The following is a 25,627-nucleotide window of genomic DNA, read 5'->3' on the forward strand; positions in this document are numbered from 1 at the left end:
TGTTGGAGTTGTATAGAACCTTGGTGAGGTCACAGCTGGAGTACTTTGTGCAGTTCTGGTTGCCACATTATAGGAAGGATATGATTGCACTGGAGGGGGTGCAGAGGAGATTTACCAGGATGTAGCCTGGGATGAAACATTTAAGTTATGAAGAGAGGTTGGATAGACTTGGGTGGTTTTCATTGGAGCAGAGAAGACCAAGGGGCGACCTGATCGAGGTGTAGAAGATTAAGAGGGGCATGGACAGGGTGGATAGGGAGCAGCTGTTCCCCTTAGTTGAAGGGTCACTGACGATGGGACTTCAGTTCAAGGTGAGGGGCAGGAGGTTTAGGGGGGATGTGAGGAAAAACCTTTTTACCCAGAGTGTGGTGACGGTCTGGAATGCGCTGCCTGGGAGGGTGGTGGAGGTGGGTTGGCTCACATCCTTTAAAAAGTACCTGGATGAGCACTTGGCACATCATAACATTCAAGGCTATGGGCCAAGTGCTGATAAATGGGTTCAGGTAGGTAGGTAGGTCAGGTGTTTCTCAAGTGTCGGTGCAGACTCGATGGGCCGAAGGGCCTCTTCTGCACTGTGTGATTCTGTGATTCTGAAGATAGTTCCAAAAATTTGCAACAGCCTGAGAGAAAAAAAAACCTCCTCATCCCTGTCCTAAGTAAGTGACCCTTTATTTTTCAACAGTGACGCCTAGTTCTAGATTCTCCCAAAAAAGGAAACTTCCCCTCCACATACGTCCTGTCAACTCCTCTCAGGATTAAAGATTTCGATAAAATCACTTCTTACTCTTTTAAATTCCAGTGGGTACAAGCCTAACCACTGCAACCTTTCCTCATAAGACAACCTGTCCTTTCCTGGCATTAGTCTAGTCTCTGAACTGTTTCTAATGCATTTACATCTTTCTTTAAATAAGCAGACCAGTACTAGACACAATACTCCAGATGTTGTCTCACCAATGCCCTCCCGACTTTTGTATTCAATTCCCTCGGGATAAATGATATCATTCTATTAGCTTCCCTAATTACCCACTGTACCTGCATACTAGCCTTTTTTGATTCATATACTAGGACACCCAGTTCCCACTGAATCTCAGAGCTCTGCAATCTCTCAACATTTAGATAAAATGTTTCATTTTATTCTTCTTGCTAAAATGGACCATTTCACATTTGCCCACATTGTACTCCATTTGCCAGGTCTTTGCTCGCTCACTTAACCTATCTATGTCACCTTGTAGCTTCCTTATGCTCTCTTCACTACATACGTTCCTTCCAATCTGGCGTAAACTTGGGCCTGAATGTTGCATTTGTCGAGCGTGCATGATTGACGGGTCCGGGAGCAGACGAGAAACCGTCCCCCAACCGCGATCCTATTCCGACTGCAATTTCACAATGGCTGGCCAATTAACGGTCAGCGAGCGTGAAATGTGCCCTGAGAAAGGCTCTGCACACTCGGTGGGGGTGGGAAGAGGGCAGGTGCCGACATCACCGCGGGTGCTGGTGAGCGCTTCCACCGAGCTCCCTGAAGGCAGACGGCTGCCTCAAGGAGCTGCGGACATCCGAATAATAAAGGAAAGCACAAAAATGCCGCAAAAAATGTCCATACAGCGCAATCAAGCACCTGAGAGCAGACCTCATAAAAAAAAATAGTCCCCAGATATTTCTTTTTATTTTAAATCCTAACGGAGGTTTCATCCCGCCCTTGGATGAGATTTCATCAAAAATGTAAAGGCCGTCTGGATGATTGGCCTGTCCTCCAATTGTAAGGGTGGACGTGCCATGAAAAATCACTTTCAATTGGCCATTAATGGGCTTAATTGCCTGCTTAATTGTCGGCGGGCATTCTTTTGACTTTTGCATCCGCATGCCGAGCGAAATATCGCACGAGTGCTCGATGAAGGCCGGAGGCTCAGCCGACGCCATCTGACGTGATTTGATGCCCGTTCGGGTCTGGCGCGTGCCCTCCCGCGGGGCACGAAATTCTGGCCTTGGTTTCTGCTCGCTAGAGTTTAGAATGTTGAGGTGTGATCTAATGGAGGAGGTGTTGAAAGTGATAGAAGGATCCGCTAGGTTAAATAGAGAGAAACTGTTTCCTGTGTTGGAGGAATGCAGAGTAAGGGGGCACAATCTTACAGTAAGACCTAAAAGCAAGAAGTGTTTTTTACACCCAGAAGGTGTTGGAAATCTATCTCCCAAAGGCTGAGGGTTCGGGGTCAAGACTAAGAGTGATGGAGTTTTATTAGGTAAGGATATCAAGGAATATCAGCCAAAGGCAGGTAATTGGAGTTGAGATACAGATCAGCTATGATCTAATTGAACGCTGGAGCAGGCTCAAGTGGCTGAATTGCCTAATCCTATGTTCCTGAGCATGTCTGGCAGTTGCAATAACGAACCAGGTTAAAGTGCGTGAATGCGCAGGAGATTGTGAAATGCCCTTTTCATGGAAGTGTTACTTTACTCACATGCTACCACTGCACTCAAATGTAATGTAATGGCTTGCTGTATACACCTGTCATCACACCAATTATAGGTTGACTGTTGATGCTTTGACTGACTGCATGTCAAAGCAAATAAAGACAGTTCTCACAATATTGCTTTTCTTCCCTTGAAGGATAAGACAGTTGATAACACCAGAGGGAGAACGGCAGTTGGTGATGAATCCCCAAAGCTTTGACCTCTTGCCTGCTATGAGTTGGAAGTGCCCCAGAAAGCCTAAAAGTATGTCAGATACAGTGAAAGAAAGAAATATAAAACATTTATATTGTACTTTTCCCCAATCTTGGCATGCCCTAGAGCAGTTTAGTCAACAAAGCACAAAGAGTTTAGTGGTATTGTCACTGGACTATTAATCCAGGGACCCAGGGTAATGCTCTGGGTCAATATATAAAAAAAATCTGGAATTAAAAGTCCGATGATGAAACCATTGTTGATTGTCACAAAAACTCACCTGGCTCACTATAATGTCCTTTAATGTTCCTTGCTTTAGGGAAGGAAATCTGCCATCCTTACCTGTCTGGCCGACATGTGAATCCAGACCCAGAGCAATGTGGTTGACTCTTAAATGCTCTCAATTAGGGTAGGGCAATAAATGTTGGTCTAGCCAGTGTCGCCCATGTGTCATCGCTGTTTTTGGCACTCGTGAAACATGCACTGAAAGGCTCAGTGCTGCCAGGGTGAGGGGGGTGGGAGGAGGGCGAACGCTGAAGTCTGCGCACGTGCAGAGGAGTGCGCAATGAGGCAGCTCTTTACCTTCAGGGAGCTGAAGAATATAAAGCCCTTAAACAAAGATGTGGAAAATGTGAAAAAAAATGTCCCCACGCAGGGCTCACTGACATGAACACAGACGTAATAAAAATTCTGGCAAAACATTTTAATAAAAAAAAAATTAATGTCGGAAACTTCATCCCACCCATGGATGAGGTTTCCTCAAAAATGCCAAGGCCACCCGGCTGATTTGCCTGCCTGCCAACCTTAAGGTTGGACAGATAGTGAAAAATAGCAATTAGTTCATTGATTAGTGGCCTTACTAGGCCTCTTAATTGTCGGGTGCATGACCGCTGACCGAAATATCGTGCAAGTGCGCGATGGTGTTGGGACACTCTCCCGACATCATCGCGTGCTATTTTATGCCCGATCAGGCTGGGTATGTGTGCGTGGGTCATAAAATTCTACCCCAATATGTTTTTTTGATGTTGGTTGATAAATAAATATTCCTCTGTTCTTCTTCAAAATTGTACCTCAGAAATTTTTACATCTGTTTTGAGAGACTAGTCAGGGACTTGGTTTAACATCCAATCTGATTCTCTTGGTACTGCACAGATACTGGGACAGAAAGTAGGTGCCGGCTGAAGGTCACTGGTGATGTTACCTCTCTTTCTTCTAATCCTATTGTATCCAGGTCAAGAACTGGGAATTCTGTGGCAAGTAACTCACCCCCTGACTTCCCAGAGCCTGTCCACCATCTACAAGGCAGAAGCCAGTAGTGTGATAGAATACTCTCTGCTTGCCTGGATGAGCGCAGTTCCAACAACACTCGAGTACACAACTCAGGGCAAAGCAGTCCTGTGAGATTGGCACCCCATCTACCACCTTAAACATTCACTTCCTCCGCTACCAACACACAGTGGCAGCAGTGTGTACCATCGACAAGATGCACTGCAGCAACTCACAAAGGCTCCTGTGGCAACACCTTCCAAACTCACTACTTCTACCACCTGGCAGAAGAAGGGCAGTAGATGCATGGGAATACCACTGCTTGTAAATTCCCCACTATGTCACACACCATCCTGACTTGCAACTATATTGCTGTTTCTTCACTGTCACTGGGTCAAAATCCTGGATCTCTCTCCCTAAGAGCACTGTGGGTGTACCTACACCACATGGACTGCAGCGGTTCAAGAAATGTACTCCTTACCACCTTCTCAAGCTCAATTAGGAATGGACAGCAAATTCTGTCTTTGTCAGTGATGCACCCATCCCACGAATGAACAAAAATGTTCTATCATCATTTGCTGGCAAACTAGATGATGAAACCCTTATGTCACTGCTTGTCCTGAGAGTGACATGTTGGGGGTGGGAAGTGGTGAAACTGGTCTTGGGCTATAGTGCAAACAGGTGATGGTGAACAGACGTTCCATGACATCCTTTGCCCAATTTTATTCAAGCTCCAATTAAGGTCTCTGACGCCACCAGTTGGTCTGCCCCTTTTAGCTTCTTTACTGGATGTGTTGGTGCAATGTACCCTCCGCAGCAATGCTGGCAAATCCTCCTACCCACTGGCAGGCATCCTCTTAACTGCCAGGAGCGCTCCATGCATGCACATTGAGGCCTGACCTGGGCAAATGGCTCTGGGTTTGGACAGATGTGGAGGGTTGAGCAGGAGTTAAATCCTGTAGGAACTCCACCCCATGGAAACACTCCAGACACTTCAGCACAAAATTTATCCTGACGCTCCAGTGCAGTCCTGAGGGACTGCTGCACTCCCAGAGGTGCCATCTTTCGGGATTATATGCTAAACCAAGGATCTGTCTGCCTCCTGAGGAGGTTCTGTTCAAAGAAGAACAGGAGAGTTCTTCCCGATATTCTGGGAATATTTATCCCTCATCCAACAGCAGTTAAAAAAGCAGATTATCTGATTATTACCGCATGACAGTTTGCTTATAATTGGCAGCCATGTTTCCCACATTATAACAGTGAATATACTTCAAAAGTAACTTTATGGAAATATCTTGAGGTCATGAAAGGTGCTTTATCAATGGAAAATCTTTCTTTCAAGGAGACCCCTCCCCTACCCTCCCCTCCCCCACCACCATCCACAACAACCACCCCCCCCCCACCCCCCAACTCTCCCCCACTGCCCACCATTGGATGAACTGATATACAGGCCCTGGTTAAACATTTTATGTCAGTAGCATCGGTTTCCTTTGATCTGTGGAGTGCCTTTGATGGGCCTTTATACACGAACTCTACAGGGCATTAGTCCATAGAGTGTTGGTGATTTTTTTTTCAATCCTTCAAGTGCCACTCAAGGTTACGCATTTAGTTCAGCTCTAAAGGAGCTGGCTGTTCCTAGTCTCACTGTACTCAATAAGCATTTGTTCTTTTAATCATTAAATAATCAAAATAATTAGATATTTAAATACTCTGTTTTGTGCCTACACCAGATTGATTTTTTTATACTCAGCTGTAATTACTGTGGTCCCATTAAAAAGAACCAGAAGGTAAGCAAAGCATTTCAGACATTTCCAATTCCTAAAATAATTGTTTATTCCTCGCAGAATAGCCAGGTCTCAAACAACAATCCACTTCACCTCCAACCTCAACTGAGGATCATCCATGAAGCTTGGAGAACAAGGACAGCAGCTCATAGGAACACCATCACTTCCAAGTTCCTCTCACAACTTCCCAACTTGGCAAAATATGGCTGTTCCTTTAATGTCACCGGGCAAAATTCTGGAACTCATGACCGAACATTCGTGCCACACAAGTGTCAGGCAATGACCATCTCCAAGAAAAGAGAAGCTAACCAGCTCCCCATGACATTCAATAGCATTACCATTGCTGAGTCCTCCACTATCAATATCCTGGAGGTTACCGTAGACCAGAAACTGAACTGGACTAGCCATATGAATACTGTGGCTACAAGAGCAGGTCAGAGGCTAGGGATCCTGCAGTGATTAACTCACCTCCTGACCCCCCCAAAGCCTGTCCACCATCTATAAGGCACAAGCTAGGAGTGTGATGGAATACTCCCCACCTGCCTGGATGAGTGCAGCTCCCACAATACTCAAGAAGCTTGACACCATCCAGGACAAAGCAGTCCACTTGATTGGCACCCCTTACAAATATACACTCCCTCCACCGATGCACAGCGGCAGCAGAATGTACCATCTACAAGATGCGTTCCAGAAACTTATCAAGGCTCCTTTGACAGCACTTTCAAATCCATGACCTCTACCACCTAGAAAGACCAATTCAGCGGATGCATGAGAACACCAGCACCTGAAAGTGCCCCTTCAAGCTGCACTCCCTTCCTAACACCAGTCTGGGTGTCCCTATACCACATGGACTGCACGGGTTCAAGGAGGCTGCTCATCAGCCCTTTCTTATGGACAACTGGGATGAGAAACAAACACTGGTCTTTCCAGCGATTCTTACATCCCATGAAAGAATAAAAAAAGATTCACCTTGTGAACTGCGTGCAGTTCATGACAGTGACCCACTGCCACCTTCTCAAGGGCCATCAGGGTTGGACCAGCAGTGGCAACATCTTGAGAATGAATTCTCTGCACCCTCACCAATGCTACGGAAACTCCATCTGTGTCAGAAAAAGGAATCTCGAGATTAGTACTGAAATTAGTGAATTATTCAGAGCATGAAAATTAACACCAGAAAGGCAAACACGACGGGGTGACAGGAGTTGAATTTAATCTTCTGGGCTGTAATATTGAAAGACAGACAGCAATAGATTGCTGCTCATTCGCTGAGCCAACAGGCAACATCTTAGTCAGAGCATGGTAAACAGTTAGGCAGGCAAATGACATGTTGGTTTTTATTACAGGGGGATTGGAGCACAAGACTGAAAGTTACAGGGCTTTAGTAAGACCACACATGGCACTGTGTACTGCTGGTGCTGGAGGTAGCACAGTGAAGGTTCACTAGATTAGTCCCTGGGATGAGAAGGTTGTCCTATGATGAAAGGCTGAGAGAATTGAGCCTATACGCTCTGGAGTTTAGAAGAATGAGGGGTAACCTCATTGAAACATATAAGATTCTGAGTGAGTTTGTAGATGCTGAGAGGTTGTTTGCCCTGGCTGGGGATTCTAGAACACAGGCCACAGTCTCAGGACGATAAGGACCAACTATTTAGGACAGAGATGTGGAGAAATTTCTCCATTAAAAGGATTATTTGAATCTTTGGAACTCTTTACCTCTCAGGGTTAAGGATGCTCCATTGTTGAATATATTTAAGGCTGAAATGGACAGATTTCTGATCTTTCAGGGAATCAAGGAATATTGGGAGTGACCAAGAAAGTGGAGTTGAGGCCAAGGATCAACCATGACTGTATTGAATGGTGCAGCAGGCTCAAAGGGCCATCTGGTCTACTGCTGCTCTTATTTCTTATCTTCTTACATTGCAGCAGAGTCCTGAAGCAGGCTTGAGGTCCCTTGTTTGCGTATGCAAATGGCCTACTACCCATTTCAGGCACAGGCAATGGATGCCTCTTCTTTGTCCTTGCCCTACATGGCAGATGGCGCACTTCTGGTCAGAAGTGTGTGCAGGCTTCCCAGCCTCACCTACAGAAAAATGTGTCAGAGTGCTTTACAGGGTGGAAGATAAAATGGAGGCTGAGCAGATAGGAAAATGTAAACTCAGGGTGAGGATGACGTGACAGGTGGAAATGCTCAGAATGCCGTCAAACCGAGGAGGTGTCCAGGAAGGAAGAAACAAGACAAAGAAATTCAGGAAGCCAATTCCTGAGGATAGGGGGCAGGTTGGTTGAATGAGTGACCAAGTTCCGTGGAGTGAAGGTGTAATTATTTGGCGTATTGGACAGGTTTCTACTTGAAACAGGTAACTTTATGACACAGAGCTTTTCAGATGCTACATGCAGGTCCTCAACAAGAAGTTCCATCCCCTCCCCAGCAACCCCCCCCTTCCCCCACCTTCACTCCCTCTCCCTCCACTGTGATTATCCGCGCTTAGGGGTCATTGGTCAGAGCCTCAAAGAACAATCATGTGACCCCCGATAGGCTATATCACCAATTATTACAGAAGGGAATGTCAAATATCTGGCATTGGAGGGGCAGTGGAAGCTTGTTGTGCAGGGCATGCATTGCCAAAAGGGGTCATTGAGGTCAGGCGGAGAAGCATTTGAAGGTGAAGATAAAAAGCTGATGGTCATGAGAGGCTGGTGGAGCTTGGCAAGGACTGAAACGATGGGAGTGTGGGATTTTAGCAAGGAGACAACACAGTTGTGGCATTCCAAATAAGTTGTAGATTCTGGGAGGTGAGAGTAAAAAAAGTAGGAGATTTTATTTTTAAGCAGGAAAAACAGAATATTTGGAGCCGGTCTCTTCAGGAACTCTTTCGTGACAATACCAATAGTTTTCAGATAACCCGGAAACCGGGTTGTTACCATAGACTGATGTACCTAGCAAAACAAACGGGGTTGCCATGCTATTCATTCTCTGGGAAGGCGAGAGACTCCGCAGGCACCATTCCACAATTGTACTGTGATTCTCACAAGCTTCTGTGAAAGGTGCTTCTAAGAACCATTAGTTTAGATGAAAAACATCAATAATGAAGTGTTGTTAGCAGAGACAGAATCAAACATCACCAGAGTGCCTCAGCAGATTTGCTCTTTAAATCATGCAGCTCCACCTTGGTAAAAATATAGTGTGGCCTGAAGTTTTTGCTTGTCGGGTATGCAAGATCGGCAGCTCAGGAGTGGACAGGAGATGGGATCCCGACCACAATCCACCCCCCGACCGTGGTTTTATGCTGGACGGCCAATTACCAGCCAGCCAGCGTGAAACGCGCGCTGAGAAAGGCTCCTCCGGTGGGGGTGGGATGAGGACATCACTGTGGGTACCGGTGAGCACTTCCACTGAGCTCCCTGAAGGCAGCCAGCTGCCTCAGGGAGCCGCAGACCTCCGCCGAATAAACGAAACAACAAAAATGCTGAAAAATAGGTCCATGCATCACAATCAAGCACCTGAATGCATACCTCATATAAAGAAAACAGTCCCCAGATATCTCTTTTTATTTTATTTCCCCACAGAAATTCCATCCCGCCCTGGATCGAGGCTTGAGCAAAAACGTAAAGGCCGCCTGGACGATTGGCCTGCCCGCCAACCGTAAAAGTGGACGGGCCATTAAAAAATCACCTTCGATTGCCTTAATTGCCTGTTTGATTGTCGGCGGACGCGCCTCTGACTGCCGCGCGTGCCCGCCCAGCGAGATATCACACGAGTGCGCGATGACCTCAGAACATTTGCGTGCTATTTCGCGGCTGGATGGGTTGGGCGTGTGAAATTCTGACCTATGTTTTTGAATGCAGGGTAAAGGTCGCCCTCTACTGCCCAGCCTACCTTCAGAAAATCAGGAACGTCCCTCTTTTTGAGGCTTGTCTGAGATGCTGCTAATTAATGGCTTGAAGATGTGTGCGGAGCGAGTAATGAATTCCGTGTTATTTTGAGTAACAGTCAGCAGAGAAATTTCATGTCAGCCCACTAAGATGCAAGATCCTAATATTGCACAGCTTTGATTGTACTATTTAGTGTTGACTTTGGACTACCTTTAAATAGGTGAGAGGCAGCACCTCCTGCAGTGCAGCACTCTCTCATCACCCTGTAAGAGTGCCAGTCCGGATTTTATACTTAAACCTCTAATGTGAGACTTGAACCACCAATTTTCTGACTAAAAGGCAAGAGCACTATACACTGAGCCATGGTTGACACCAAAAGACTGACACATAAAAACGCCTCCAAAAGAAGTACGTGATTGTGTTGTAACAAGGGTGCAGTTATAACATTTAAATTAATGACAAATGTATTGCTCTTCAATTTATTTTATTGTTATATTCAGGCTTTTTTGGATGTGTTCTGTGTGACTCCTTGACCTAATAATTGCCTCTTAGCCAGATGTATCAGTAAATTTAATAGTCAAGGTTGCAAATTAAAAGAAAACATTCAATCAAACATTAATTTGCAGCTGAAACTGTTATTTAGCCAGATGTATGTACCGGCAACTGTGATTGAAAAAAAAATGTTATTGACAGAATGGAAATAAAAAATAACAAATTCATCGTTATTGCTATTTAACATAAGATATTGAGTAAGCATTTGACCTTAGAGAGCTATGTTTGCTAATGCATGTTATAATTAGTGAGAAGTAAATTGTCTCTGTTGACAAATGGAAGATTCAGTGCATACATTTGAAAAGCAACTATTTCTCATTGTAAAATAATTGGACTACGCTGCCTCAATATGACACAAGATCTTAGGCTTTACCGTTGGGTGTTTAGGAATGAGGAAAGTCATTCCTTCCATTAAAACCTACAATTGCCTATCAAGGTCACAAGTCAATATTGGACTAGGAAAGCCAATTGACCCAATTGTTTTATCCATCCAAAATGACCCATTATTCCTCCCCTTCCTATCCAATACACATTCAACTTTTTCTTAAACGAGTCCAGGGTTATTGTCCTCACTGCTCTATCTGGAGGTGTATTCCAACTGTTGATTACTCTTTGTATGAAAAATATTTTTTGGTATCTCTCCTTAACAGTGTGCTTCCCTAATTTGAAGTCAAGTTGTTATGATCCCCAGCTGAAGTTACCCCTGGACAAGCCTGATCCCAGGGTGGAACCCAGCTCGATAGATCCTAACTTCCGTGGAGGCAATGGCATAGTGGTATTGTCATTGGGCTAGTATTCAAGAGATCCAGGCTCGAATCTGGAATTAGAAGCCTGATGGTGACCACAAAACCATTGCCGATTGTTGTAAAAACCCATTTGGTTCATTTCACTAATGTCCTTTAGGGAAGGAAATCTGCTGTCCTTACCTGGTCTGCCCTACATGTGACTCCAGACTCACAGCAATGTAGTTGACTCTTAAATACCCTCTGAAGATGGGCAATAAATGCTGGCCTAGCCAGTGATGCCCACATCCCATGAATGAATAGAAAAAAACTTTTATACTTTGTTTGTTTAGATACGTGGAGAGGGGATGCTGAACAGTGTCACCGGAGTTAACTAATGTACTTTTAACAAAAGTATAAAACATCTACTAAACAAGAAAAAAATGAACTATATTACAATACTCCTTTATCCATAACTATACTTTTATAGATCTATACAGATTTGTAAGGATAACAGAAGTTACAAAAGATAACTTATATTCTAATGTTCACAGTAAGTACACAGCCCATGTAAACCAATACACACCACACTCTGAAGCCAAGTGACAGATGCCACTCCAGACCAATGCTATGGATCTCTCCTCAACTCCCCCAACGCTTGTCACACTGTGAGCCAACCACTCTCACTGAGCTCTGTCTTTCACCTCCGCTTTCCGAGAACTCACCTTGGAATCTTCTCCCAAACCGCAGCTTTCTCTCAGATGTCATCCACAAGGGTTCACCTCCAGGGCTTCAAACTCTCGTTCCAAAGTTCCTCTCCCCTGGGTCGCCACAATCTTTCTTCCACACACTCTCTCTCACCGACAGCTGCCAACAGTACACCACTGCTTCACATGCCCAAAGCAAAAGTTACAGACCTTCAACCTTCTCTTTGGACCTCCTGGCCTCTGGCTTTAAATCTGCATCCTGCAGCCTTCTTCCTTTTAAGCTTGGAGCTTGGAGCCTTTCTCTCTGCTCCTTACTTTCACTTCTACAGAACAAGACCTTTCCCAGGTTCCTATCCTTCATTTGACTAGAAGGTCTTCTTGAGGTTTTCTCCTGTTCCACTCTCACTTTTGACAAACTTTTCCAAGTGTGTGGCTGCTTCCTTCACCCCCCCCCCCTCCTCTCCCCCCAACACCCTGTCAAGTGCTTAAATATTTCTTTCAGTCTGTGCTGCCCACCATTGATGGGTGGACCGGAAAATCACAAACTGGTTTCATGATGGCGTAAAATCTATTTATGGCCTTTTCGCCATATTGTCTCTCCCCCGCCCGCATGACACCTGATGCCAATGAGGCTGGAAAATTCCGGCCTAACTCTTTCTGCAGTCATCATTCTTAGCTACCTCCATAGGATCACCGCTCAAACATACCTAAGTTTCTGCATCTCTTACTCATATTTCTGACACTGGGGAGCAGACTCCTTTATGGCAAAGAAGGAGGGCATGCATGCAGGGTTACAGGAGGCTAGGCTTGTTTTCTTTAGAAAAGAGGAGGCTGGGCAGTGACCTAATTGAGGTGTACAAAATTATGAGGGGCCTAGATAAGGTAGACAGGAAAAACCTGTTTCTCCAATTACTAAGTGGCATAGATTTAAGGTGATTGGTGGAAGGATTAGAGAGGACATGAGGAAAACCTTTTCACCCAGAGGGTGGTGGGTGTCTGGAATTCACTGCCTAAGTTGGTGGTTGAGGCTGAAACACTCAACTCATTTAAAAGGTACCTGGATCAGCACCTGAAGCGCTGTAACCTACAAGGCTATGGACCAGGTGCTGGAAAGTGGAATTAAAATGAGCGGCTAGCTTTTTTTTTCTGTTCTTTGGCTGGCGCAGACATAATGGGCTGAATGGCCTCTCTCTGCACTGTAACTTTTCTCTGGTCCTTTCAGACAATCCAGTCCATGCCAGCTTCCCATGGAGCAATCCAGTCAGTCCCACTCCCCTGATCAGCCCCTGTAGCCCTACATTTTTGAAATCACCCTCGTGTGCAGCGAGTTCCAGATCATTAACATTCGCTGCGTCAAAAAGTTCTTCCTCACATTCCCCTTGTATCACTTGCCCAAATCTGTGTCCCCTGGTCCTTGTACAATCAGCCAATGGGAAGAGTTTCTCTTTGTCTTATCTAAACCTGTCATAATCTTGTACACCTGTATCAAGTCGCCCCACAATCCCCTTCGCTTCGAGGAGGACAACCCCAGTCTATCTATCCTAACCTTGCAACTAAAAGCCCCCATCTTGCCCACAGTGTTCCAACAGTTTGATTGTATCTTTTGTCTCTTGATGATAAGGACTGTTCAGAGTGTTTAACGTTGATCCAGTTGTATTGCACTGTTTTAGCTATGGTTGGAAAAACTCAGCTGGTCTGGCAGCATCTGTGGAAAGAGAAACAGAGTTAACATTTAAGAGTTAACTCTTATTCAGAATTTGCAGTATATGAGCTTTTGCTTCATATTTGCTGCTGTAGGATTTCATCTCCCATTGTTCTCCTCACTTACATTTTTGACCAATTATTTTGTAAGTTTTGAGCTCCCTCTTCACTTCTTGGTTTGGTGTCATCTGCAAAATTTGACTAATTTATGTTAAGTTTCTGAATGTATGACATATACAGGATTCAAGTGGGTTTGGAATGCTTCCTTCACTGTCCAGAAGACCATTCTGTTGTCTCTTTTATTTCTTGGATCTATGCAAAGACGACACCAGTTTATATGGGTACAATAGGTTTTATTCATGGTCCCTTAAAATATCTACTCCATTTTTAAGCTTTGGTTTCAAGCTCTTTCTACAGTTTGTTTACATTTCTCTGAATCCACACCCAGGCTTAATCAATCAAGCACAGTGAGCATCAATAGCAAACAGGCTCACATAATCAAACACAGAATAATTAAACACCACACATTCCAGCTATTAAGATTCATCTATATCAATGCTAGGAGCAAGATGATTAAAGTTCAGATAAAAGTAGAAAATGTGGGAAATACTCAACAGGTCTGGCCGCATTTGTGGAGAGTGAAACACAGTTCATGTTTTTAGGTCTGTTACTTTTCATCCGAGCTGCATAGGACCTACACATTTCATCACTTCTAACATTTCCTGTTATGTAATGCAGCCAGACCTGTTGAGTATTTCCCACATTTTCTGCTTTTATTTGAACTTTAATCATCTTTCTCCTAGCATTGACATAGATGAATCTTAATAGCTGGAATGTGTGGTGTTCAATTATTCTGTGTTTGATTATGTGAGCCTGTTTGCTATTGATGCTCACTGTGCGTGATTGATTAAGCCTGGGTGTGGACTCAGAGAAATGTAAACAAACTGTAGAAAGAGCTTGAAGATATGAGATATAAGATATGAAGCTTAACATATGAGGAACATTTGAGGACCCTGGGTCTATAATCGATGGAGTTTAGAAGGATGAGGGGGGAGCTGATTGAAAATTACAGAATACTGAAAGGCCTAGATAGAGTGGACATGGGGAAGATGTTTCCATTAGTAGGAGAGACTAGGTCCCGAGGTCTACACAGAGATGAGGAGAAACTTCTTTAGCCAGAGTGGTGAATCTATGGAATTCATTGCCACAGAAGCTGTGGAAGCCAGGTCATTGAGTGTATTTAAGACGGAGATAGTTAGGTTCTTGATTAGTAAGGGGATCAAAGGTTACGGGGAGAAGGCGGGAGAATGGGGTTGAGAAACCTATCAGCCATAATTGAATGGTGGAGCAGATTCGATGGGCCGATTGGCCTAATTTCTGCTCCTATGTCTTATGGTCTTCTTATGTTCTTAAGATTAGATTGCAGAGGAGGTAGTGTGACATTACATTAGTTTGGCGCAGAGGAGGTTATGGAAATAAGGATGGATGCTTGAAGGAAAAGGAAACATATATAACTAAGGGTGTACTAAAGACCACCAGATCAAAACAAAAAAAGAACAGATTAGTCAATGGAGAGGTGAGAAAGGTCAGTGCCTATAGATCATACTAATAGGGAGTTTTAAACAAGTTAACAAATCCTAAAAGGACAAGGGCAGCAGATGCATGGGAACACCGCCACCTGCAAGTTCCCCTCCAAGTAACACACGATCCTGACTTGGAAATATATCACCATTTCTTCACCGTCGCTGGGTCAAAATCTTGGAACTCCCTTCAAAGCAGCCCTGTGGGTGTTCCTACAGCAGATGGACTGCAGCAGTTCAAGAAGGCAGCTCACCACCACCTTCTGAAGGAAAATTTGGGATGAGGAATAAATGCTGGTCTAGCCAGGGACGTTCACATCCCATCAACAAATAAAAACAACATAAAGTGAAATGTACAAGCCTCTTAGAATCTGCACCTGTAAATATAATTTAAAACCATTTTCTGACCTGCTGCATCAAGGATTCCATAAAACGTGACTCATGCCTTGACTTGATAATGCAAGGCATGTGGAGAAACTATAGATGCTGGAGTTGTTTTCATTAGAATAGGAAAATGCTAAACCCTTATTAATTGCTGGTTCGGGTTCAGCTGGAGTGGTGTATCCGAGTCTGGACAACTTTGGAGAGGGTGCAGAGGAGATTTACTGCTATGATTCCAGCAGGTACGAAGGACTTTAGTTATTTGGGGAGAATGGGATTGTATTCCATAAACCAGAGCGGTTTAAGAGGAGTTTTCATACAGGTGTTCAAAATTATAAAGGATTTTGGTAGACCAAAAAGGGAGAAACTCTTTCGAGGTGCAAAAAGTCAGTATTGGAAGGACACAGATTTAAAAACAGGCAGTGAGTTGTTCTGATCTGGATTTCACTGCCTAAAGGATGGTAGAAGCAGATTCAACAGTAATTTTCAAAATGGAATTGAATAGATACGAAAAGGAAACATTTGCAGGGCTATAGGGAAAGAGCAGGGGAGTGCAACTAATGGGCTAGCTCTTTCAAAGAGCTATCCAGTCAGTTACATGTGATAGACATGATTCTATCTGATTCTGTACCATTCTGAGAGTGGAGGTAATGATATCTCTGAAAGACAATAAGCACAACATGATTAAGTTTGACATTCCTCTCATAAACTTACACAGCAAAGAAAAGTTCAGACAATTCCCCTCTAAATGGTAAACATCCTAGGACTGGGAAAGAGCTTAACTTATCAACTGAGGAGCTCAGTGGCCTTAATTGCATAATTAAATAAAGATAAACAGCAAGAAGCAATATGGTGGCAGCTATGTCACTGAATTAGGTCTTCATGCCTTTTTTCTGATAATTCATGCCCTGACTGTAGGCGTTGCTGCAAGCATTTATATTCCATCCCCATCACTCTTGAGAAGGTGATGGTGAGCTGCTATCTTAAACTGCTGTACTCTGTTTGGTGTAGGTAAACCACAGTTCTGTTAGGGAGGGAGTTCCAGGATTTTGGCCCAGAGACAGTGAAGGAACTGCGATATATTTCTAAATCAGGATGACGTGTGACTTAGAGAGGAACTTGTAGGTGGCGGTGTTCCCATGCTCCTGTTCTTCTAGGTGGTAGAGGCAAGACCCTCCTTAATTCATGCAAATCAGGGTCCTGTGATTTACTTAGGAGCCCAATGACATTTTACCTGCCAACTAATAGGGGCATCTGATGTAGCTGCCCCTCTTGGGAGATTTGGTTGACAGGATAAAGGGGCCTTGTAAGGTTAAGTGTTAAACTTTGTAAGGAAATTTGTGGCCCCTGTTGCCTGGTTCCCCACATTCCCACATTATCATGACAGCGGATCACAGCCTGAATTACTTGCGGGCATATTGAACTCTTTTGAAGAAGATGTGTATTTTTTTTAAAAGGACATACAAGCAAAAGCTTGCTGAGACTGTAAAGAAACCACTTTCTGTAAAACTCCTACATGGATTATACTTGACTGATTAGTCCAGAGAGGCCCTGGAATGTCGCACCTAAAAAGGCACCAGGGCCCACCTCAGGCACATGAAAGAGAGACATGCAATGCAAAAGACTGAACTTTAATCTCCTGTGGTTGCAGAGACAATGAAGACTGATTAGCATCTCAGCAGAAACCATCCCCTGTTGAGTTATGTCTCAAAATGTGGACAAGATCTAAGTTGAAAGAAAGCAGATCTGGATGAAAAACATGTTTGTTTTTCTTCCATCCAGGAATACCCAAGAAAAGGGGTTAAAAAGCCAGCTGAAAACCTGATCTGTGTGCTCTAGTTCTGGGGTACAGTAAAGTCCCACCTTTCGCACACTTATGTTTCTGCGAGACCTCGCAAATGGCAAAATCGCAAATAATGAACATGCTTTTCCATGGGACTGAGTTAGATAGCTTCCAGCCATGCAAGGGGAGCACGGGTTTGGGCAGTTACCCTACCCTAAATTGTGATGCAGTACCTGTATCCGACAGACAGGGGAGCCCCTGAGCAATACGTCGATGAAGGTTTCAAAATGAACAGCCATGATTGCAGCGAGATTTGGACATTTCCGTGTTAATCCCTTCATCCGAGCTGCTCTTCAGTTGCAACCATTCAGGTCTTTGCTCTGTTATGGCTGTTGACTCCCCGGGGAAAGAAGAGAGAGGGAGAAGAAACCGCGGATGAGCGAACATTGCTCACACAATAGATGATGCTGTATACAAAGTTCAAATCGTGGGTAATTAAAAACGCGAACCAGGAAGTCGCAAATGGCGGGACTTTACTATTATGCACTGTGAGAGTCACAGCAGAAGAATAGCAACTAGGTATCCCTGCAGCTTGCAGGTAAAAGTTGGTCTCTCTCTCTCCCTCTTTCTCTGCTGAAGACAAGTCAGCAAAGCCACAGACAAAAGTGAAACAGACAACTCCTTCAACTAACCTGCAGAACCCAGTGTCTCCAAACCAACTGCTCAACTGCCAAAGTCAGCTCTACCGGAATCACCCAACTCAACAGCCGCAACATTTCGCCATCTGCTCCTCATGGTCAAGCCAAAGACTGATTCATATATTTTTTTTGACTTTTATTTTTGGACTCAACTTTTCATTTCTAATCTATGTGTGTTGTGTTTTTATTATTTTTTCCTTGCGTTTTAGTGACTAATAAATTTAGGGCAGGATTTTATGTCCTGCAGGCAGAAGTGTGCCTGACCCAAATGGGTATAAATTCACATGGGATGATGTCAGGCGAGTGTCCCGACATCATTGTGCACTCGCGTTATCTTTCGGTCGGTGGGCGTGAGCAAGATTCGGCAGCACGTCCGCTGACAATTAAGAGGCCTATTAAAGCCCTTGAGTGGGTAATTCATCTGTACTTTCCGCCGTTCAGTTGACGGGCGGGCGAATTGACCAGGCGGCCTTTGGATTTTTCCGGGCACGATGAGGTTTCCAGAAGTAATTAAAACAAAAAAAAAATTTCAACATCATTTTAAACATGTCCTTCTTCATGTGACTGAGTCACATGTGTGGACATGTTTCTTTCATTTTTAAAATGTTTATTTTTGTGTCCACAATTCTTCAGCTCCCTGAGGCATCTCTGTGTCCTTGGGGAGCTTTCAGCATGCGCTTCCCCACGCATTCGCGGACTTCTGCACGTTCACTCCTCTCAACCCCCCCCAACCGCAGCAGCGCTGAGCTCCTCAGCACACGTTTCATGCTGGCTGGCCGTTAATTTGCCAACCAGCATGAAATCGTGGCTGGGGCCCGATCTGGGGTGGCGGAACCTTTTGGGGCCATTCCCAGGCCTGTCTGCCGCACCCACCCGACGATCGGAAAACCCTGCCCTTACTCTTTCTTTGACTCAAGGAAGTCCAGTTAAATTGACTCCTTCTAAAACATAAATACGTTTGGACTGGGAAAAGGTATCCGCGAGGGAAGGGATCCTTTTTAAGTTAACCTTGTTGCGACCAACTGAGGGGGTTGAATAAAGAAGGGGAGCCAGCTCATTACTCCTCAGCCGGGAGCATAACAAAATCGTGGTCCCTTTCGGGAAGTTAACTATTGGGGGTATCTTAAACAAAAACAGAATTACCTGGAAAAACTCAGCGGGTCTGGCAGCATCGGCGGAGAAGAAAAGAGTTGACGTTTTGAGTCCTCATGACCCTTCGACAGAAGGGGTATCTTGTCTGGGATCATAACAAATTGGGAGACCTCGCCCGAGGACTGTTTGTAACAACATGTGAGACCCTGACAAATTCCCTCCACCGGCTACTTACCAGAATGCTGTCAGGCAACCTCCAGGTTGCACGATATTCTTCAACTGGCAGTCAACATGCTACCTCCCTACAACAACATCAGTTTGTATTTATATAGCATATTTAATCATAGACAAATGTCTCAAAATGCTTCATGGGATCGTTATTTGACATTTGTCATAGAGACATTAAGACAATTGACCAAATGCTTGGATAAAGAGATATGTCTCTTACAGGAGGAGAGGGCTGTAGAGAGCCTAAACAGTTGAAGGCATGACTATCAATGATGGATTGAAGGTAATTGGTGATGCAAAAGATTTAGATAAATGTAGAGTTCTTCGAGGGTTGTAGGGCTGAAGGAGATTATGGAGATAGGACGATTTATGCCTATTTTACCCAGGGATGCATGATATCTTCTCTGGCCCTGTACCATACAAAACCCGCTATAAATTTGAAATACCCTAAGTGCTAGTTCGCTAATCCACTCACAACACATGAAATTTTTTGAAGACCAGGGAGTTTGGGCATCAGTGTTATTTAGTTTGGTCATTTTGAGTTGAATCAGAATGGAAATGTTAAGTGGTATAGTGTGGTCGTGCACACGATTGTTGGCAGTCGTTGGAAAGGGAGAGTCACTTAACTTGCTGATACTTACTGGCATTATTCTTAGCCTTTATCTTTCTCCATCCTTGATTGGTGCATTGGGATTTTTTTAAGCACCATGATTTTGCTTCCTTTCAGTTATAAAAGATGAAGACATCATTGGTCATTCAGAGAGTGTACTTGGAAGGCAGCCGGGCAGCAAGCATCTCAAATTTGGCAGATTAGGCACTTCAATGTTGTGCTTTGTTTCTGGAACAATACAGAGTAGTTAGGCTGTTTACGTTTACTCTTGGGCACTTTGTCAATGCATTTTTGAACACTCCAGTGTAATGAGCTCCAGTCTCTTCAAAATATTCTGCTGTTTGCATAAATAAAAATCACAGGCTCAATTAAATGTGAGCGGTAGTTTACCTGTTTAACTCCTTGTTTCCAAAAATTGACATAACCCCCATCCTATGTCACTTGGACTTGAGCTGCTGGCTCACGTGGAGAGGAACATCAACATTGAATTGATGGGCAACACAGCGCATGGAACTGCATTGGGCTCTCAAGGATACCGAGAAGGGTTGGATTATAGTTTGGGAGTCAAGCCCCTGACATTGGCTGCTTCTCTGGGTCCCGACTCTTCAGTGTGTTTTGTAGCCTGACACCCAATGCAATTTTCGAAGGGATGGTCACTCAGTGGCTAGAGAGCGGGCTCGCCATCCAATTAAGGATGTCGGTGGGCTTCCGAGGTGAGAGGGTCAATAGGAATACCTCCAGCATTTGCAGATCGGCAGAGCACCGTCGGAGGGGGAGCTGCCGATGTATGTAGGAAAGAGAGGCCACCTCAAGATGGAGATACCCTCCGAAAATCTTTGGAAAAGGTTAGGTTAAAACTGGACGCAGTTGCAGAGCCCCTCTACAGGGCCGACTGCGGCTCTAACTGTGGCCATCTTGGTGTATCTGCTCTGGGCTGTGGGGGAGGGGGGTTGGTTTAAAATGCTGCTGGAATACTGCTTCTCCGGTCTGCCACCGGAAGGCTGCCTCCTTCCATTAACTGGGATTTGGCAATGGAGGAGGACTCATTGGCCTACTGTAAAATTTCAGTCCGTTGCAGAACATTGGCCTTAAAAGGCCCTTTAATTGCCTTAATAGGCAACCCACTGCTTGCAAATCAGTAGCCATCAACACCTGCCCACCCTTCCCCCCCACCACCAAACTTGTCTCCACCAAAGTGAACTGGAGGCAGGAAATACCGGCGCTCCAATGCCAATTTCCTTGCTCTCCCCCTCCGGTCCCACCTCTTACTAGAATCAAAAGCTCTGTCCCCCGCCTCTCTCCTATTTGCTTCCTTTCTTTTTTACCTCTCTTAGTTAGACGTTCACTTTATCCCCATAGTTTCTCTTAATCAGTCTCTCTTTCATTCCACAACCTTTCTCTCTATCTCTGGTTGGCCTCACTCTCACCCTGATTCTCTCCCATTCATCCCTTTCCCATCATTCTCCAGCCTCTCTGTCCTTTCTGCTCATCTATCTCCTTTCAGCCTTTCTCCCCTACTTCTCATTGCCAAGCTCTCTTTTATTTTCTGTTCCTTTATCTTCTGCCCCTTCAACTCCTTTCATCCTTTCTCCTCATCCTCTGTGTTCCTTCAGCTCTTCTTTGTCTTTCTATCCTTTAATCTTGGTCCCTGTTTCCCCTCCCCTCTGTTTACCCGACTTTCCTCAAACTCTTACAGTCCCATAATTTCCTCTCTCTGTCTCTCTCTTCAGGTCTCTCCTCAATCTCAACCCCCTCTTTTCTGTCTATCTCTGACTACTATGCACTAACACTATACAAAATTTCACCATGACCTGCTTTCTGCATTAACACCATGCCATTAGCTAATGCGCTTTATTTTCTCTGGAGGTATCCTTCAGAGGAACATAGAAGTTAGGAGCAGGAGTAGGTTTTCGAGCCTACTCTACCACTTGATAAAGTCATGGCTGACCTGACTGTGGTCTCAATTCCACTTTCCCCTCTGTCTCCCCTCCCAACCTCCCCCATAACCCTTGACTCCCTTGTCTGTCAAAACCTGTCGAACTCTGGGTGGAATTTTTTGTTCAGACACTAAGTGCAGTGGTGGGCAGCAAAAGCGGTGCGTTTCCTGTCGGCTGGCATGGTGGGCTTCCGTGCCAGATTGTCTGTTTTTCAGCCTGAACATGAAGCATGTTGCACCTTGTGGCAGGGCGAGCTGTGATTCGTCCACCTCGCCGTGACCTCATTACATCATCTTTCCATGTTTAAGCTGCACACCCGTGCACATCATTCGCTGTCTGCATCCCAGGACTGGTCATGGTGAGTGATGGCCCTGAGAAGGAAGAAGCCTTCTGGCAAAAGTTCACTGACAATGCGCCGGGGGCACATCTGGACACGGTGGAAGCATGCCAGGACATCCTTTACCACCATGACAGATGGCAGAAGGAGGTCCACTATCTTCACAATGCTGGCCAGGGTGGTGTTATTGGTACCTTTTGAGGTTAAGCACACTCTCAGGATATCCACTGGAATCAAATTAACTACTGTGTGATTTTTATTCTCATTCAACATTCTGCCATCATCCCTAACACCCAGGAAGCAACAGATCTGCCCTTCACAGCCTGGTTTTTTGTGATAAGCATAGAGCAGCGAAGGAGATTGGGTTATTTTTCTTGTTTGTTCCTTTCCTTGAAATTGGAGTATTTAACAGAGTTGGTCTTGAATCTTTTATTGTGCGCATCCTGAAATCTTCTTCCATTGCTTCACTGCGCAGACTGCCTTTTGTGCTGATTTTTAAAAAGATTTTTTTTCGAAACTCCTCTCAGGAAACAACAGAGGAGAGGACCTAGGACCGCTAGCAGATTGCGTTTTACTCATCTCTGGGGGAAGCAATTTCCTGTTTTGCATATTAATTACCCCTCACTCAATGACAGATTCACTGCATAGCACTGAACTGTCCTGAGGAGTTAATCCTTTTTAGACAAAGCATTTAGGCCCTTTTAAATTAAGAAGTGGTAAAAGGACCATGGACCATGGCAGCCTCTAATTTACGTCAGGAAGGCATGCTCTTGTAGCCAGGAGTGACCTCCAACAGCCACAACCATCTCCCTTTGTGCTAGGTATGACTCCAGCCAGTAGAGAAATTTCCCCTGATTCGCATTGGCTCCGGTTTTGATAGGGCTCCTTGATGCCACATTCGATCAAATCGAATGTTGCCTTGATGTCAAGAGCAGTCTCTCTCACCTCACCTCTGGAGTTCAGCTCTTTTGTCCACTTTAGGACCAAGGCAGGAATTATCTGGGTTGGATTGATCCTATTTTCGTGGCCAATATCGGTGCCCTCCTACCTAGTGTGTTATGGGAAACCAGCACGTTGACGTCGGGTTTGTGAGCCAACATCATCACACTGGATTTTACTCATGCAGGAGGAGGCAGCAGTCTCGCTTCGCAAACATAATATCCCGGTCACTCACTCTCTCTTTTCTCTATTGCAGCTGCCAGCAGGAAGAGGGGGAGGCCAGCGCCTTCCAGAGAAGAAAGCTCCAGTCCCCAGGCCACCTTGGAGGAGGAAGACGATGATCTCACATCTGTCTAGCTGGTTCACCCACACCCTCCACCAACGCAGAGGCACACACCTCAGTGGGCCATAGATCTAGTGTAGGTTTGGAGGTCACACTCTGGTGATCACTTCACAGGCATGTGTCCACTGTGGCAGGAGGCAGTGACAGCTGAGCTCTCTGGCGCGCAGAGGACTGCTGGAGAACAGGCCCTTGCAAAGTCTGAGGCAGATGATGAGCCTCTGCAATTGGCTCGAGGACAGATGCCGGAGATTCAAAGAGACGCAGGAGAACATCAGGCAAAGGTGGCAGAGTCCCTCAACAGAGTGGCACGAGAGATGGAGGAGTCCATCCGCGTGCTCTCTGATATTGTGGATCCAACATGTGAGCGCATGCAAGTCTCCATGGGAAGGATGGCATCTACGTTGGAGACCCAAGCCCAGCAGAATTCACAGGTTTTGCTGGATATGTGCCGGCATTCCATCAGCCTAGCTATGGATGCATTTTGTACTGTGGCTAGGAGAGAAGGGGACAGAGCACCTCGACCTTCCTCTAGGTGTCCCTTTCTCTCAAGGAGTCAGGGGAAGGGCCGTAGGGCACCCAAAGGGAAGAGGGGCATCAGCCAGACACCCTGAGGCCATCCACTCAAAGGTGCTGCTCCAAGTCCCCTCTGCCTGTGACCACATCAGCTCCAGCTGCTCAGGCCATGGAGACTGGACCTGCCCCACAGCAGGAGACCAGGTTGGAGCCCTCCAGGCCTCGGCCCCCCCAGAGGACTCCCACTAAATTCATCTCAGGTAACAGGGCGTTGCGTTCAGCAGGCTGCCTCCACCTCTGCTGCGGATGTCAGGGATTCACCCAGACGTAGTGCTAGGTTAAGAAAAATTAGCAAGGTCTGAATGCACAATGGTACACGGGTGTACAATCATTCCGTATAATGTTGGCCCATGTAAATATATGTTAACTTGCACTGTTTGGAAGTCTCCTGGATTCTTTCTTGCTGCCAGTTGCTTTAATAGTCACGTGCACTCCATCCCTTCCAGGTGAAGGACGTTCAGGGAGACCAATGTTGAGTGTCCTGCCCCTTAATACATGCCTGCGCATGAAGACATTTGATAAGGGTGATAAGAGCCATGTGCGAGAACCCTTTCTCTGACACTATTCCTGCCCTCGAGACTCTATAGAGAGACCTTTGCCTTGTCATAATGGAAAGACTAACCACATGAGGCCTTGCCAGGCATGACCATTTGCCCGGGAGGGTGGAGGATTACAGTTGCAAGTTGGCTGCCACTCACCAGCATTCCCTTCTAGGCATCCACCTCCCTCTCTCCCTTGATCCCTAACTTTGACTGCAGCCGATGGCAAGCGTCTCCGAATGAACGCCAGCTCTACACCTTGCTAGGACCTTGTTGTTATGAAACCTTCTGGCCCAGACCTGCTGCCCTGTAGCCTTCACCATACAGTGAGGATTTCATAGCGCTCATAGTTTCCCCATTATTATTAGGCTGTTGCTTTAGCTGGCCATTTCTGTTGACCTCGAGTTCCACCCTGAGAAGACCCTGCTTCCACCTCGATGTTTTGCAGTTGGACATCAAGAGCGTTGTCTTGCTGGTGAGCTGCCCTTCTGAAGTGATGGTTCGTGTTAATTTTCACACCCTCTCCACCACCTTTTACTCTCCCCCGTTACCCAGCAACATCCCCCTGTCCACCCCCACCCCACCCCCCGCCCCCCCTCCCCCCGACAATGTGATCTTTACTATCCCCTCTGTAACCCTTGAACCTCCCCCCATCACCCTGGACCCTATCGCTATCAACCTCCACATGCCTTCCCTCCCTGCAGAACCCACACCCGTTAGTGTGCCTATGCTCACCTTGACCCTGCCTTTATCCATGCCACTTTTCTAATCACCCTCCCACTGAGCACCATACTCACCAACCGCACACCCTGACCCTCCTACCCTCCTCCATCCTACTTCCCCCTGTCACTGTAGCCATCCTCTCTTCCCAACAATACCCTCAGTTCTGCCCCCAGGATTTCGCCATTGACTCTACTGAACCCACCCTGGAACACATTCTGACCTGCCTTTCCCCGCTCACTCCATCCGCCTCACCCAACCCCCACCCCTTGTAGCCATCCCTCCTCCTGTAGCCTCCTACGCCCCGCCCCCCCCCCCCCCTTCTAGCCTGCCCCCCTCCCTTGCAGATTTCCACCCTCCCTGGCAGACTTCCATCCCTCTTCATGCTTACCCCCCCGGCTGTGCCATCACCCCCACCGTGCCTTCCACCTCTGCTTGCTGCCTTCTAACACCTGCCGTCACCATCTCCTGTGTTGGTGCCTTCCTGGTGCCCGAGAGAAGAGCTGTCCTCCACAACGTGGGAGGCAGTGTCCGGTGCCCAGTAAGCCCTGGAAGTCTCCCTCGCTGGGTACATGCCATGTTTGTTGAGTCATGAAGCAGA

This window comes from Carcharodon carcharias, chromosome 1 (genome assembly GCF_017639515.1).
Source record: "Carcharodon carcharias isolate sCarCar2 chromosome 1, sCarCar2.pri, whole genome shotgun sequence".
Classification (NCBI taxonomy): Eukaryota; Metazoa; Chordata; class Chondrichthyes; order Lamniformes; family Lamnidae; genus Carcharodon; species Carcharodon carcharias.